Below are 15,055 nucleotides of genomic sequence, written 5' to 3'. Positions count from 1 at the left end.
ATCATCCTTGAGATGTCTCTACAACATGATTGGAGTCCACCTGGGGCCAATTCAATTGATTGGACGTGATTTAGAAAGAAACACATCTTTCTATATAAGGTCCCACAGTTGACAGTGCATGTCAGAGCAGAAACTCCACCATGAGGTCCAAGGAACTGTCCGTAGAACTCCGAGATATAATTGTGAGGAGGCATAGACTGGGGAAGGGTATAAAACAATAATTTCTAAAGTGTTGAAAGTTCCCAAGAGTACAGTGAGCTCCATCATTAGTAAATGGAAAGAATATGAAACTACCCAGACTCTTCCTAGAGCTGGCTGTCTGACCAAACTGAGCAAACGTGCAAGAAGGACCTTGGTCAGGGAAGGAACCGAGAACCCAATGACCACTTTGACAGAACTACAGTTCTTTGGCTGAGATGGGAGAACCTGCCAGAAGGACAACAGTCTCTGCAGCACTTCACAAATCTAGGCTTTATGGGAGAGCGGCCAGACGGAAGCTACTCCCGAGAACAAGGCACGACAACACGCCTGGAGTTTGCAAAGGCACGTGAAAGACTGAAAGCATGAGACAAAATATTCTGTTGTCTGATGAGACGAAAATTGGACTCTTTAGCCTGAATGCAAAGTGCTACGTCTGTCGGAAACCGAGCACAGCTCATCACCCATCTTACACCATATCCACTGTGACGCATAGTGGTGGCAGAATCATGCTTTGGGGGTGCTATTCAGCGGCAAGGACTGGGATACTTGTAAGGATAGAGGGAACGATAAATGGAGTCAGATACAGGCAAATCTTTGAGGAGGACCTGCTTCAGAGTGAAAAAGACCTTAGACTGTGGTGAAGATTTATGTTCCCCAAACATTCAGCCAAAGCAAAACTGTATTGGCTTCAGAGCAAGAACGTGAAAGTCTTTAAAGGGCCCAGCCAAAGCTCATGCTTCAACCCCATTGAGAATCTGTCCAAAGACTTGAAGATTGCTGTTCACCGACACTCCCCATTTGACTTGACAGAGCTTGAGCAAATCTGCAAGGAAGAATGGGACAAACTCCCCAAATCCAGATGTGCAAATCTGATACAGACATACCAAAGAAGACTGGAAGCTGTAATCATTGCCAAAGGCGTTTTTACAAAGTATTGACTCAGGGGGATTGATTACTTAAGTAAATTAGATATTTCTGTATTTCATTAGCTCACCTGAAACGAAGTTCAGGGGAGCTTATGCGATGGCGTGTCGTCAGTCCATAAACACTTGAAACTTCTTCTCCGAAACCGCTGATGGGATTGTGACCAAATTTGGCACAAATGATATTTGTTGTGCTGTGACTAAATTTTAAAAAATCGGGTCTAAGGGGGTCTACTGGGGGTTAAAGTGCATCCAGGTTTGACCCCCCCAAAATAGGAATTTGCTTTTTTCTCTGAAACTACACACACTATTTCGATGAAACTTGACCACAACCTTCATCACCCATGATGTACCGAAGTTTGTTCATGGCACTAAGAAATTCGAATTTGAGAGGGGTCTATGGGATGGGGGGAAATGGGTCCATGTTTGACCCCCCCAAAATAGATATTTGCTTTCTTCTCTGAAACTACACACACGATTTCAATGAAACTTGACCTCAACCTCCATCACCCGTGATGTACCAATGTTTGTTCAAGGCATTAGAAAAATAGGGGTCTGAAGAGGTATACTGGATGGGAGGGTAGGTCGGGGGGAGTAGGGGATGCCCCCCAAAATAGGTATTTTTTTGTTTGTTTGTTTAAAGTCTTATGATTATGTTAGTATGATTCTACGTGCTACCCTGTCTTCTCGCAAGCATTGGAATTGGTTCAAAATACCTTTAGTCAGTGTAGTATACTGTTTATTCTACCAGGTGAGCGCCAGGGGTATTGCCCCAATGTTTTAAAATTATTTTGTAAAAAATTCTAAAAACAAATAATCTACTTTGACATTATGGGGTATTAGGTGTAGATCAGTGACAAAAAATATCAATTTAATGCATTTTAAATTCAGGCTGTAAGTGTAACCCAACAAAATGTGAAAATAAATCATGGGTTGTGAGTACTTTCTGAAGACACTGTACATCTACAAGGACATCCTCTGTCTCATGGGAAACATTCTACAGTAACTGTTTATTTTAAACATACTTAATACTACAGGATAAGAAGTTCTAAATCTAAATGTGAATATGCATGGTGTCTAAGGCCTTGATGGAACTATTGCCTCCTCTCCTACAAAGGTAGAAATACAAAAATGCTTTGTTATGAGTGTAAACAAGTCGGGTACAAGTTTGAAGTAACGTCATAACTGCTCAAGACACTCATCTTCATGCATACTACAACTCTGTTGGACCTCATATACCAGGGAAGATGCATCTGCCGATTTTAAACTCTGCCCGTACTCCCACCCCTGCCCCCCACTTTTGTCCCCCACTCCCCTTCACTCATCCTCTCCCTCACCCATTCCACCCCCTCCCTTTTCCCATACTCCCCCCCTCTCCCCCACCCACCCGCCCACGCCGGCAACACAAAAACATTGATTCCTGTTCCTGAATATTCCCATACAACACTTTTTTCCCTCCTCTGACCAATTTGCATTATGTCGGTCGATTTGAGTGATTTTCAGAAGGAAATGTTTCAGTCTCTGCTTGGTGCATCAGATTTAGCTGAACAATGACTTTGCTGTTTTGTAATCCTCCCCCTGCCCAAAGGAGAGCAGAGACTGGAACAGAGATAGCTGTGAAATAGAAACAGAGACAGAGATATAAATCATACAGAAAAGCAAGACAGAGATAGCTGTGTTTCTACAATTAGTCTTCCCAATATTGAATGGTACCCCAGAGTCTCGTACACCCCTGGAACTATTAAACCACCATTTAGGTTTTGTTTTTCTTCCTGCACTCCCAATTCTGGCGGGGATTTTCAGAATGGAATTTGGCAGAAAATTGGGAATAAACAGGATGTGGGATTGGCATCATTTTTTTTTTACCATGACCTAATTTTATAGGCATGACCCAATTTTGGACATTTGATCATTTTTCACCATAACACGACTAAGGTTTGTCTGAATGGAGCAAAATTGACTGAAGATTGCCTAGAGCAAAGTGCATTTACTCTTAATTTACATCATACCCTCTGTGTTGAAGGTCAAGGTCAAATGGCAGTGTGAAAAAAACGAGGTTTTTGTCGTCACTCAATTTTGCCAATGCGGAATCTCAAAAACCACTTGGCCTTCCAAGATGTTCTTGCATCATAATAGTGTACCTGCACTGAAGTTGTGCACCTGATATTTGTTTCGTGTCCTTAACATCCACCCTCATCCACCCTCTCTGAAAAAATGTCCACTTCTCCCTTCATTGACCTCCACACCCCTTCCGACCTCACTGACTACTACAACCACACTCTCTCCTCCTGCCTTGACCAGCTTGCACCTGTAAAAACCAAAACAGTTTCTTTCACCCATTCTGCTCCCTGGTTTACCCTGAACTCCGCCTGATGAAAACTCGTGCTCGCCAACTTTAAAGACTCCGCAATAAAACGGGTCTCACAGTTCACTCCCAAGCCTACAAGGACCACCTACAACACTACAAAGATGCCCTCTCCCGCGCCCGCTCCGCCTACTACTCTCAAATTATCCACTCTGGCTCCGGAAACCCAAAAGCACTCTTCTCGACAATAAACAAACTCCTCCGCCCCCTGAACACCACCACCCAGTCATTCACAGTAGACAACTGCATCTCCTTCCTCTCTTTCTTCCAACGCAAAATTGACAACATCTACAACAGCTTGACCACCACCGCACCCACTCCCCCTCCAACCACCTGCCCCCCCTTGTCCTGCCATCCCCTGTCTCGGTTCTCCCCAATCTCCCCTACTGACCTCTCTGAACTCCTCATAGGAATGAAAACTGCCACCTGCACTCTTGACCCCATCCCCTCCAGCTTTGTCAAGGCCTCCCTCCCTGCTCTCTCTCCACTTATCATTGCAACAATAAACTCCTCCCTGTCTACAGGCATCGTCCCACCTTCCCTCAAAATTGCTGCTGTTACCCCCATTCTAAAAAAACCTGCTCTAAACCCTGACACCCGAAACAACTTCAGACCCATCTCCAACCTACCCTTTCTGTCAAAAGTTTTGGAATGCGCTGTAGCCACTCAACTCAAACATCACCTCTCTGTGAATAACCTGTATGAAACATTCCAATCTGGATTCCGCTCCAACCACAGTACTGAAACTGCTCTCCTCAAAATCACCAACGACCTTCTCCTCTCCTCTGACGCTGGCAACCTCAACATTCTCGTCCTCCTCGACCTCAGCACTGCCTTTGACACCATCGATCACACCATCCTCCTCACCCGACTTGAATCCACCTTTAACGTTACCGGCACTGCCCTCTCTTGGATTAAATCATACCTCTCTGACAGACGCCAGTTCATCTCCATCAATAACTGCAAATCCCCCACTGCTCCCCTCCCCCAAGGTGTCCCCCAAGGTTCAGTTCTTGGCCCCCTCCTCTTCATCCTTTACCTGTCCCCCCTCGGTCACTTAATCTGCCGTCATGGTCTCCAATTCCACTGCTTCGCCGATGACATCCAGCTTTTCATCTCCACCAAGTCCGTCTCCACCGACACCCACTCTATCCTGACAAACTGCATCACTGAAATAAAATCCTGGCTTCAAATCAACTTCCTCAAGCTTAACTGTGATAAATCTGAAATAATCATCATTGGCCCAAAAACGCTCAGAAAATCAACCCATAACTTTGCCCTCAACATCGACGGTATCCCAGTATCCACCTCCCCTCACATCCGGAATCTTGGCGTCATCTTTGACCAAACCCTTTCCTTCGACAAATACACTAAACAGATCACAAAGTCAGCCTTCTTTCACCTGAAAAACATCGCCCGTCTCCGCTCATCCCTCTCCTCCACGGCTGCAGAAACCCTCATCCACGCCTTCATCACCTCCCATCTGGACTACTGCAATAGCCTCCTCTGTGGTTCACCCTCAAAAATCACCAATAAACTCCAATACATTCAGAACTCCGCTGCCCGTCTACTCACCCATTCCCGGACCCGTGACCACATCACCCCCGTCCTTTACAAGCTTCACTGGCTCCCCATCCCCCAGAGAATCCAGTACAAAATCCTCCTCTTGACATACAAAGCCCTCCATAACCTGGCCCCATCCTACCTGGCTGACCTCCTCTCCAGACACACTCCCACCCGCAACCTCCGCTCTGCTGGTACCAACCTCCTGACCCCCTCCATCTGGACCAAATTCAGATCCTGGGGGGACAGGGCCTTCTCCATCGCTGCTCCCACCCTCTGGAACTCACTACCTCACACCATCAGAGACTCCTCCTCACTCACCACATTCAAAACATCACTAAAGACCCACCTGTTCAACACTGCATTCAACATTCAACCCACAGCATTTAACCCCTGACTATCTCTTCTCCTTCTCCCTCCTTTTGCTTTAAATATTTCCCGATTGATTCTTGTCTTTTTGCAATTGTTGTTTTCATGTATTGTTATGCATTATGTTTTCCACTCTGTCAAAGCACCTTTGGGCTTCTGGAAAAGCGCTATACAAAATAAATGAATTATTATTATTATTATTAACCTACTTTTTTCGGATTGTGAGCTAATTGACAAAAAAACACCTTTTTCATCATAACTTGAATAATTTTGCTCCCATTTTCGTTATATTGATGTTTATGGATAGACTAGCTGGAAGCCCGTGGTAAAATACGATACAAAAAGAAAAAAGGGCACTTTTTGTTATTGCCCTGAGCTGATTGAAAGCTCAAAAAGCACGACCAAAAGTCTAACATCCACGTAGCCAGGCTTGTTTGATACTTTAGTTGGAGATGATCGTGTGACCTAGGTGCGGATACAAGTTAGAAAATAATGTAAGTGTTAATTTTTTTGACTTCAGGCATGGCCAGCCGGTTCGTGAATGACTTGGGTAAAAAGAATGGCGAATGGTAAACGATGAACCAATAAATTCCACATTCCTGTGCCACCTTCCGTTGAGCTTCAGGCATTCACAGCACATTCTCTATATTTTCATTCCAAACACATAATTGATCATTCCAATCAAAAATTAATACTATGGTCAAAAAAAATTGAAATATAAATAAATCACTATTGTATTGAGATATTATAAAACCAGTGAACTGTCGTGATCTGTTCACTTCTGGTTTCGGGAGCAAGGTCGTGTCGATCACATTACAAAATCATAATTGTATTGAGGAATTTCTGACACCTATCTACCATACGACACCCAATGGGACCCCAAAACGTTCCACAAAAAGTTATTCGTTTCCTTTTAGCAACTGTAATGGTTACTAAACACGTCCCCCTGTCATGTGATCAGATTCTCAGCTCCGATTGCTGTATGCTTGTGGGGACATATGGACAGACAAACGCTGTTCGAGACGGCATTGCCCGAAGGGCGATGCCATAAAAATCACATTTCTTAACAGCAAAGATATTGCAGCACATCCTCGGTTCATATTGATACCTTAGCTCATTTTACACAATTAAAGTACCGATGTTTGATTAATATTGGATTAAAAAATTTGTCTTCCCATGGTGGGGGGACACCCCCTTTTCAGACCATCCTCTCCACCCACCTCCCAGACCTTCTCACCTCTCCCAAAGCCTTCCCCCCTTCACAGACCCTCAACCCCCCTCTCCAGGCCATCACCCCATGCTCCCAGACCCCCACACACACTCTGACCCCACATCTCCATCTGCCACCCCCACACCTCCCAGCCCCCACCCTCTCTGCAGCTCTCTCCCTCACATTGTGGGTCCCTTCAATTCTTTCGCATTTTCTTCTCTCCATGTTGACAACTTTGCAAATGGCTTAATCGCAACAGTGTCTGGTGCCTGCACGGATCGTATACCGCATCTGGTGCTGTGCTCGCTCGGGCTCGAACTGCCATTTGTGTGTTATGTGGGAGTGCCAGGACATCACATAGCCGACTCAGAAGTTCCTCAAAGCCCCTGCATCAGTAACTTGATTTATACACATCGTTAAAAGTAAATAATAACAAAGATTCTTTCACAGTGCAGTCGCGAGATCCCCCAAATTACTCGGATAATCATTAATGACGGGTTTTTTGGTGTGGTTCCTGTCGAGTTTTTGAAGAGGAAATAGTCAGAAACCGCAGGCTGCCTCTATCACTCCAAAAAATAACCTCTGTAGTGTTTGAAGCAGAACATGTGCTCATATACATGTAATACACCGATTATGGTGGTGATATAGCTCGGATAGATTCCAAATGCACTTTATACCAGAGGCCTCCCTAAATACTGAGGCTCATACCGTTACAAAGCCCCATGAAGCGATCGTTACATACCTTGGCATCCTTCATACAGGTGTTTAACCTACTATTTTGAATACAGCAGAACGTTGAGTCACATGGTCCAACTACCATTCTGCAGTCCAAAACAAGGCGTTACTTCCTCTTTACCAATCACAAAACTGAGGCAGTATTATAATTTTCTTCTTCTTTCTCTTTTAAGTTTTATGGCGTTTTCAGATCTGTGCCTCCGGATTCACCCTGTAACAAAACTTGCCCTTAGTATTGGTGTCCCACTGGAATTGCCATCCTTTTGCAATATTGTCCTTGGCCATATTCACAATTTTCCTTGGGTAACACATTCGGATTCGAGAGCACACTTGGCCACAAGGTCGCAGGCCTCATTTACCCTGATGCCCACATGTGCAGGAATCCAGCACAGGTTGACCACCGATCCCCTGCAATTGGCAATGCTAATCAGGTGCAGTACCTCAAGAACCAGGTCAAATCTACATCCTTCATGTAGAGACTCCAATGCCTTTATTGCAGAGAGGGAATTGGAAAAGATCACGGCACTGAAAGGATTGAACTCAATTATCCATTCCAGCGCTAGCACGATGGCAAAGAGTTCAGCCACGAAGACAGAGAGATAGTCAGATAGCCTCTTGGCCTTTGTCACCTTAACATCGGGGATGCATATTGCCACCGCATTTCTCCCAAGGGAAGGGACTTTAGAGCCATCTGTGTAGATTTGGAGAGATCGATTCCAAACCGAATGGATAAACTCAATCGCCTGGTTGCAGAACGCAGAAGGGTTGTCCTTATTGACTTTCCAACATAAATCCAAGTGGATTTTAGGCTTGGTAAGAGTACAGGGGGGTCAGATTGGAACTTTCTTAATGGACTCAACAGGTAAGGAGTCCAGACCCATTTGTCTAGCTGCCCTCCTACAAGCCATACTGAAGGGAGGGGAATTTGGGTTTTTGCACCATGTATCGTACACCCATCAATCTGCAAAAACAGCTTTGACTGGGTGGTTGGCCCCAGAGGATATGGAGTTGGCCCAGAATTTAAGCCGGGACACTTCCCAGCAGAGGGATACGGCATCTCTCCAGCCTCCACCAAAAGGGGCAGTGAAAGGCATACTCACAATAGCACCAAGACAGACACTTTGGCCTGAAAGGCTTCAAGTTTTTTGCAGTTAGTTTTTGACATGTCCGAACAAACCAGGTTTCCATAGTCGAGATGAGAGTAGATAAGGGCTTTGTACAGGAGAAAAAGACTTTCCTGGCGGGATCTCCAGGAAGTGCCAGTGAGACATCAAATTAGATTTAGGCCTTTGGCGCATTTGACTACAACCTTCTTGTTGTGGGAGCTCCACGTAAGTCCCTTGTCAAAAACAACACCCATGAAGGCCACCTAAGAAGATGCTCTGAGGATGGTTCCGCTGACCAATATTGCTGCATCCTGAACCATTCTCTTGTAGGGAAAAAATAAAACATTTGGATTTGGCGCCCGAGAACTGAAACCCCCATCTTTGGGCCCACAGCTCCATCAAGCCTATGTCAGCCTGAAGTTTCCTTAATGCAAAAGCTAACTTTGCTCCGGACCCACATAAAAATGTTGTCTGCAAACAGCAGCATCTTGCCGTGGATCCCTGGGAGGGAGGCTATATCAATGATCATAATATTGAAAAGTGTAGGTCTTAGACAGCTATGCTGGGGGATGCCTTCTTTCAGATGAAAATATGAAGAGAGGGCCTGCCCCACTCTCACTTGAAATGTCTTGATTGACAGAAAATCCCAGATCCACCAGAACATTTTTCCGAGATGGTGTAACTTGTGTTACGTGCTCCTCCCCGACCCCCTGGTCACGGTGTACCTCCGAGCCCCGAGAGGAGTCACGGCAGAAAAATGTGTTATTCTGTATGTCAAAGATCAATGGAGAAGCCACCCCAATTGTTACGCACAAATAAATATTGTATTAAGATCACACAAGAATAACAGTACAACAATAATAGTAATCAAAAGTACAATCAATATGTCCTATGATGGTACCATCAGTTTCGTAATATATAACTCACTGTGCTCCAAGTGAGTGAATCAAGAACATTCCCCAATGTCTCTTATTCCCGGCTTCAAGCCAAAGTTGATTTGCTCCAGCGATCGCCAGAACGATGTCTAATCGAGACCAGAATCCCGTGCGGATGGCAAGTACAGTCACACAGCCAAAGCTGCACAAAGGCGCCCTCAAGGCGACTGGGAAATCCAAAGGCGCCCTCCAGGCGACTGGGAAATCACACCCTCGGGTATGGACTTACACGGCTCACAGTCGGCGAACCGCAAATTAATCTTCAAAAGCCACGGTGCACACACACACACCAGATAGGTCTGAAAGTGGTGAAAACGGCTGACGAAGCAAAGAACCTTGCTCGACGCGCGAGTCAAAATGGCCGACGACCCGTTCTTGAGACGTAACGGCCCGACGATAATTCTCCCCGGAATCCACCGCCAAAAACCTGACACGCAGGTTGATCGGTCACAGCGATGACAACTCTGTCGCAGGAATCCCTTTCCCGGGAAACCCGAAAGTTTGCGAGTGACTCCCGTTCGACAACGTTCGCTTCAGAACTCGGAGCAGCTCGGCTTTCTTGTCCGACTCACTCGCTCCGCCTTCTTTCTCTTGTCGTAGAATTTCGTGTATGACTCACAGGACTCCAATGACCGGACTCAGGTTTACCAAAAGGTCTGGTTTATTATTCACTTCATTCCATTTACCAAATAATACCGCATTATTCAATGGCTGAGATTAACTCTTTTCCATGGTCCTTTTCGTTCGGCTGATGTTCTTCCGCAGCGCCGTACTCGTTCATTCCATCGTTCCGTCGGGCAGGGCTTCTGAGGACAAGTCTACTTTACTCAACGTTTGCTCTCGTTATATCGCCAAACTGGACTTAATCTCCTCTCCGCTAATGTCCCGAGGTCATGCATCGCACCGAGTCCTGGCATCAGCTCGCTCCCCTCCTGCTGTGATTTCCATTTACACAGCAGGGGGGGGTGCTCTAGCCTGGGGCCTTGACCAGGTGTTTCAAGAGATTACATTGTTCATACACATAAAATGTATCTGCTTTGTTACCAGGTTAATTAATAAGTTACCAGGGCCAATCAATATGTTACACTGAGTTACACTTCCACAATTCCCTCATCTTTTTGTTTTTGTTTATATTAACCATTAATCTAAACATCAATATAAGTAAACAATCAATCACTACTAGTAAACATCATTACAAGTATAAGTAAATAATCAATCACTTTGGTAATCAAATTCCCTTAGGCATACACCGTCATCCTGCAAGAATCACAAAACATTTCGTTGGTCATTGACTTCTTCCATATCGTTCAATCTATTGCATTTGCATCACAAATATATTTTCAAAACAACACTTCACCATCACCAAGATACAACAATTTCACTTCATTTTCAAGTTTTGTACAGCATCTGCACCATCTGGCAAAAAACGTTTGCCTCCACACAAATGTTGACTTTGTTTGAAAGGAAGGGCTGATCACTTGTGTTTGAATCCAGGTATGAAGCATTTTCTCCTAATATCTTCATAGCTCCTGCACTACTTCGTGTAGGATTTCGCTGTTGTGGTAACACTGCGGAGTCATAGACTGACCTTCTCTCCATGTAGCATTCTTGCCACTTTTTGCTGTGAACCATGATTGGCCAGCAAGATGTGGAACAGGGATGCCGGATGCATCCACACTGGTGTTGGGACCATGGTGTTCAGGTCATTCATGGTCCTTACCAGGAGCAACCAGCAGAATCGTGCACAGCTGTTGTGACAAGGGCACAGCCGTTTTTGCAGCTCCATGCTGGTTCCCCGGACGTTGGTGAAGTAATAACATATGTCCCCGCATTTCACAGAGGTTGCAGGTAAAATGTCGTTGTCCTGCAACTTCTGATGTGGTGAATGTTCGAAGTCTTCGAACAAGAGTAAGTGATCGCCTTTCTTTCATATGTTGCAGTGTGATCCAGGCAAATGGTCACATAAATTTCCTTGGTGAAGGTAAGCATTCATCTCCAAGTTACACGGGAGAATGTCTTCATCATTCTTTGAGAAAGAGGGTGTATGCCACGATTAACTTCATTTTTTAGCCACAAATTTTCTTTCTCGAACTTCTTCCCAATTCCGTTAGCAATCCCTCCAAAATGTGATCTCGTCTTATCTTTATGCTCAGTCATATCTGAATCTGCTTTCCGCACACACTGAATCAGATAGGGTACATCTTACCATGAAATCAGCATAATCATGTATATCTTCCGACAGTTTCACATTCAACAATTTGTTGTTTTTCCTTAACTCAAAAAGTTATATTCATTTATATGCGTCACACAAATAATATTCAATCAGGTATGTATTTTATTACTAAACTAAGAATAGCATTGTATATGATTACAATCACAAACGGGAATACCTAATTCCCAACAACAATTTTTCCAAACCAACAAATTAAGCATAATGTATTATTACCATAATTCCTCTCCACTTTTTCTTTTCCCTCTTTTTTTTTTTTTTAACAGTGTGTCACTCGTGGTGATATGAGTTCATTGATATTGTAATTGACACAACTCATAACATTGTCGTTATGCCATTATCTTAATTCTACTGTTTATGTCGCCATAAAAGTCTTCCTTTTCTGGTTCCACATTTCTTTCCTCATTTGTCACTTCATGCGTTATCATCGTGTTGTTGGTTACCTTATTCAAACACACCATCACTAAGGCTTTCAAGCAAGCCACCACTAAAACAATTGCGAATATAACTACTAAACCAACAAACAAGTCTGCTACTCCTTGTATATATTCATATCTATGACATAGTTATATGTCGATGACATTTAACATTATATACCAAACTAACAAGCTTCCTAAAAGGTAAATAAAGAAAATCCCTTAATATGTAACATAATCAGATTATTTGTCTTACCCTGATCCCCCTATCTCCCGGGGTTGAACTCAATCCCCTGATCATGAGTGTAGTTGTGATACATTTTTCACTCATGTGGTGTTAATATCAGCAGGTAATTGTATGTCATGTAGGCAAATAAATGTCACTATTCCAAGTAGGAATATCACATGTTGAAAATGTAATGTTTATCAATGCAAGGGGTGTTAAAATGTAATTCAAATGACTGTAAATCACGACTATCATTTATCTACCACTGAATGTTCTGCTGGGCTGCTAGGTGCAGCCTCATTTTCTGTGGGATCGTCCACCTTAGCCCCATGTGCTTGTTTGCAATGAGGGGCATGAATCCAACTTTCTATTTTGGGTCCATATTTTTTCTATTCTTATCAATCTCCTATGGTTTATCATTTCGTTCCAAGATACCGCAACCAAAGGTTTTAACCAAAGCTCTACCAAACTATTTCCAATTTGAACAAAAATGCCAGTGAAACAATGATTCGAAGGATTAACTTCAAGGGGTCAATAAATTTATTCTATAGCCAGATCTAATTTTCCCATCCAATAGTTTGCCTTGCCACATGTCATATTATAACACCTTAATAAACCTTCGAAAAAATGTTTCCCATCTCAACAAATTTCCTTTTTTACAAATAGCCATGTGTAACTTACGTATTTAACTACAATTTCCTCTCAATTTGTTTGGCCTAACTGGCCGCAAAAGTGGCTGCCAGCATGCAGTACCGTTTTTTATCTACCAAGGAAGTGTTCCACACAAGACCTCTACCAAAATGTTGTTTGTAAAAACAAATCTGGGATTTCTGATTACATGGATGCACACTCTCAGGACATTTTCAGGCTGCTGTTAACAATCCACTACGATGACTTAATTCCTTTACCCACAATCAAATAATTAGTACAAATTGAGGATATTATCCCTATCACATTCTTTTATAGATTCATTATGTTGGATCTAATTTTTTCCAATAATTTTCCACTGCTGTAAGGCGGAACAATAGCTCTCATAAGTCTTAGTAATATCGTACTTAATTTGCCCAGCAGAGAATAATTTATTTACTATCCTTTCTCATCTGTTAACCAGTGACTTTGTTTAAACTCCAGAACTGAAAACCCACAATAGTTCAAACCAGCAAAATTTTCTTTACTCTTTTCCCATATCATCTATGCCTAAAACACATCCATACATACAGCACAATTTATATGCTGATAAAATTCAAGTTTATATATATAAAATCCATGAGCAGAGTATTCTGGGAAGTCAGTGTAAGACCTCTCCCAAATTTGGATGTTTTTGTACTTCCTCATTTCCTTTTATGAAGCTCATATCCATAAATAGATGTTATTCTCATATACATTCTATCAAAAATGGAATCCCAAAATTACTCACAATTTTACTATTAATTAATGGCTGCTCATAACCCAGCACATCAAATTTTTATATTCCATTTCCCTTGACAAAAGAGATAATGTTCATAATCAAATTATATTTCTATTTTATTTTACGGATTCTCTGGATATTCAATCCCATCCACATATCCCAATCCCATCCACATATAACTATCCATTTCCAGACAGGCACACTGTCGGTGTCAACAATCTTGTAAGATTGATACACAAAAACACACACACACATGCATTATGCATATTTGTTTGCGTTGGAACCATTATTTACAGATCAGATGGGTGTCAATTTTATTTCAATTTCATAAAATTTGTCAATCAAATTCAAAATGCTTATAGACAAATGAACCAAAAGTCCATTCTTAGAAAACCTTTTTGATGTCAAATTGAAATTACCCTTTCTGCCTTCACAATAATCTATCCAAATTTTGACTACACACCCATTTGCATGTCAGTCGACCATTGACCTATCAATTGTGCGGAACAATAGTCCGAAATTCCCACCTGATCATCATGTGACTCTTGTTACTTGGTTTGCCAACAATTGCAACGCAATTGTTCCAAACTTTGTAAATTTAAAATTGCTGTGCCCAAAATAGAAGATCCAATTTTGGCATTTGATCAATTAATTATTAATTTGTTAACAAGCAAAAAGAAAAATGAATCATTCTTGCTCTGAAAACTTTTCAGACACAAGAATCATCGACAGTTATTCATGTTTGTCCAGTAATCTAATTTGTTGAGGCCAATCGTCATTTGGGATTTGTCGCAATGAAGGCCTAATCATTGTCTGAGGTATCGGTCAGCACTGGTACCCTTGATCTTGGTTTCTTTGTCCTTGGTTTCTTTGTCCTTGGTTTCCCTGTCGAAATTGTCTTCTGCTCAGATATGGGCATCTCCTTATCCAGTGTCCCATCTCTCCACAGTTGAAGCACCGGCTTCTGTCGTTACCTGGGCTGTGCACCTGTGCACTTGTATTGCTGGGCTGCATCTCTACATCCCTGAGTTGCCACTGCAATCTCTCGTTATCTCCTGAAACACGAAAAAATTCTCTGTACCGTCCTTTTTGGGGAGACAACTGGAAATCAGATGGGACAACTGTCACTTTCATTCCTAATTTCGAGGGCAGTTGTGCATTTGTCTCCTCCACTGTATCCTGTATCCTTTTTATTTTAAATTCTACATCCGTTATCTGTTCTTGCTGTTCCCGTTGTCTGGATTCACCATCCCAAAGATGGAATGCAAGCCAGTCTACCGTTAGATTCTGTCTCTTTCTGGCTTTCAATCTTTGTTCTAATCTTTCCAATCGACTTCGCTCAAATGTACCATCTCTTGGAAACTCCTC

Source organism: Myxine glutinosa, chromosome 8 (assembly GCF_964187855.1).
Source record: "Myxine glutinosa chromosome 8, kmMyxGlut1.1, whole genome shotgun sequence".
Classification (NCBI taxonomy): Eukaryota; Metazoa; Chordata; class Myxini; order Myxiniformes; family Myxinidae; genus Myxine; species Myxine glutinosa.
The sequence above is the reverse complement of the archived record's forward strand: the minus strand, read 5'-3'. Positions refer to the sequence as shown.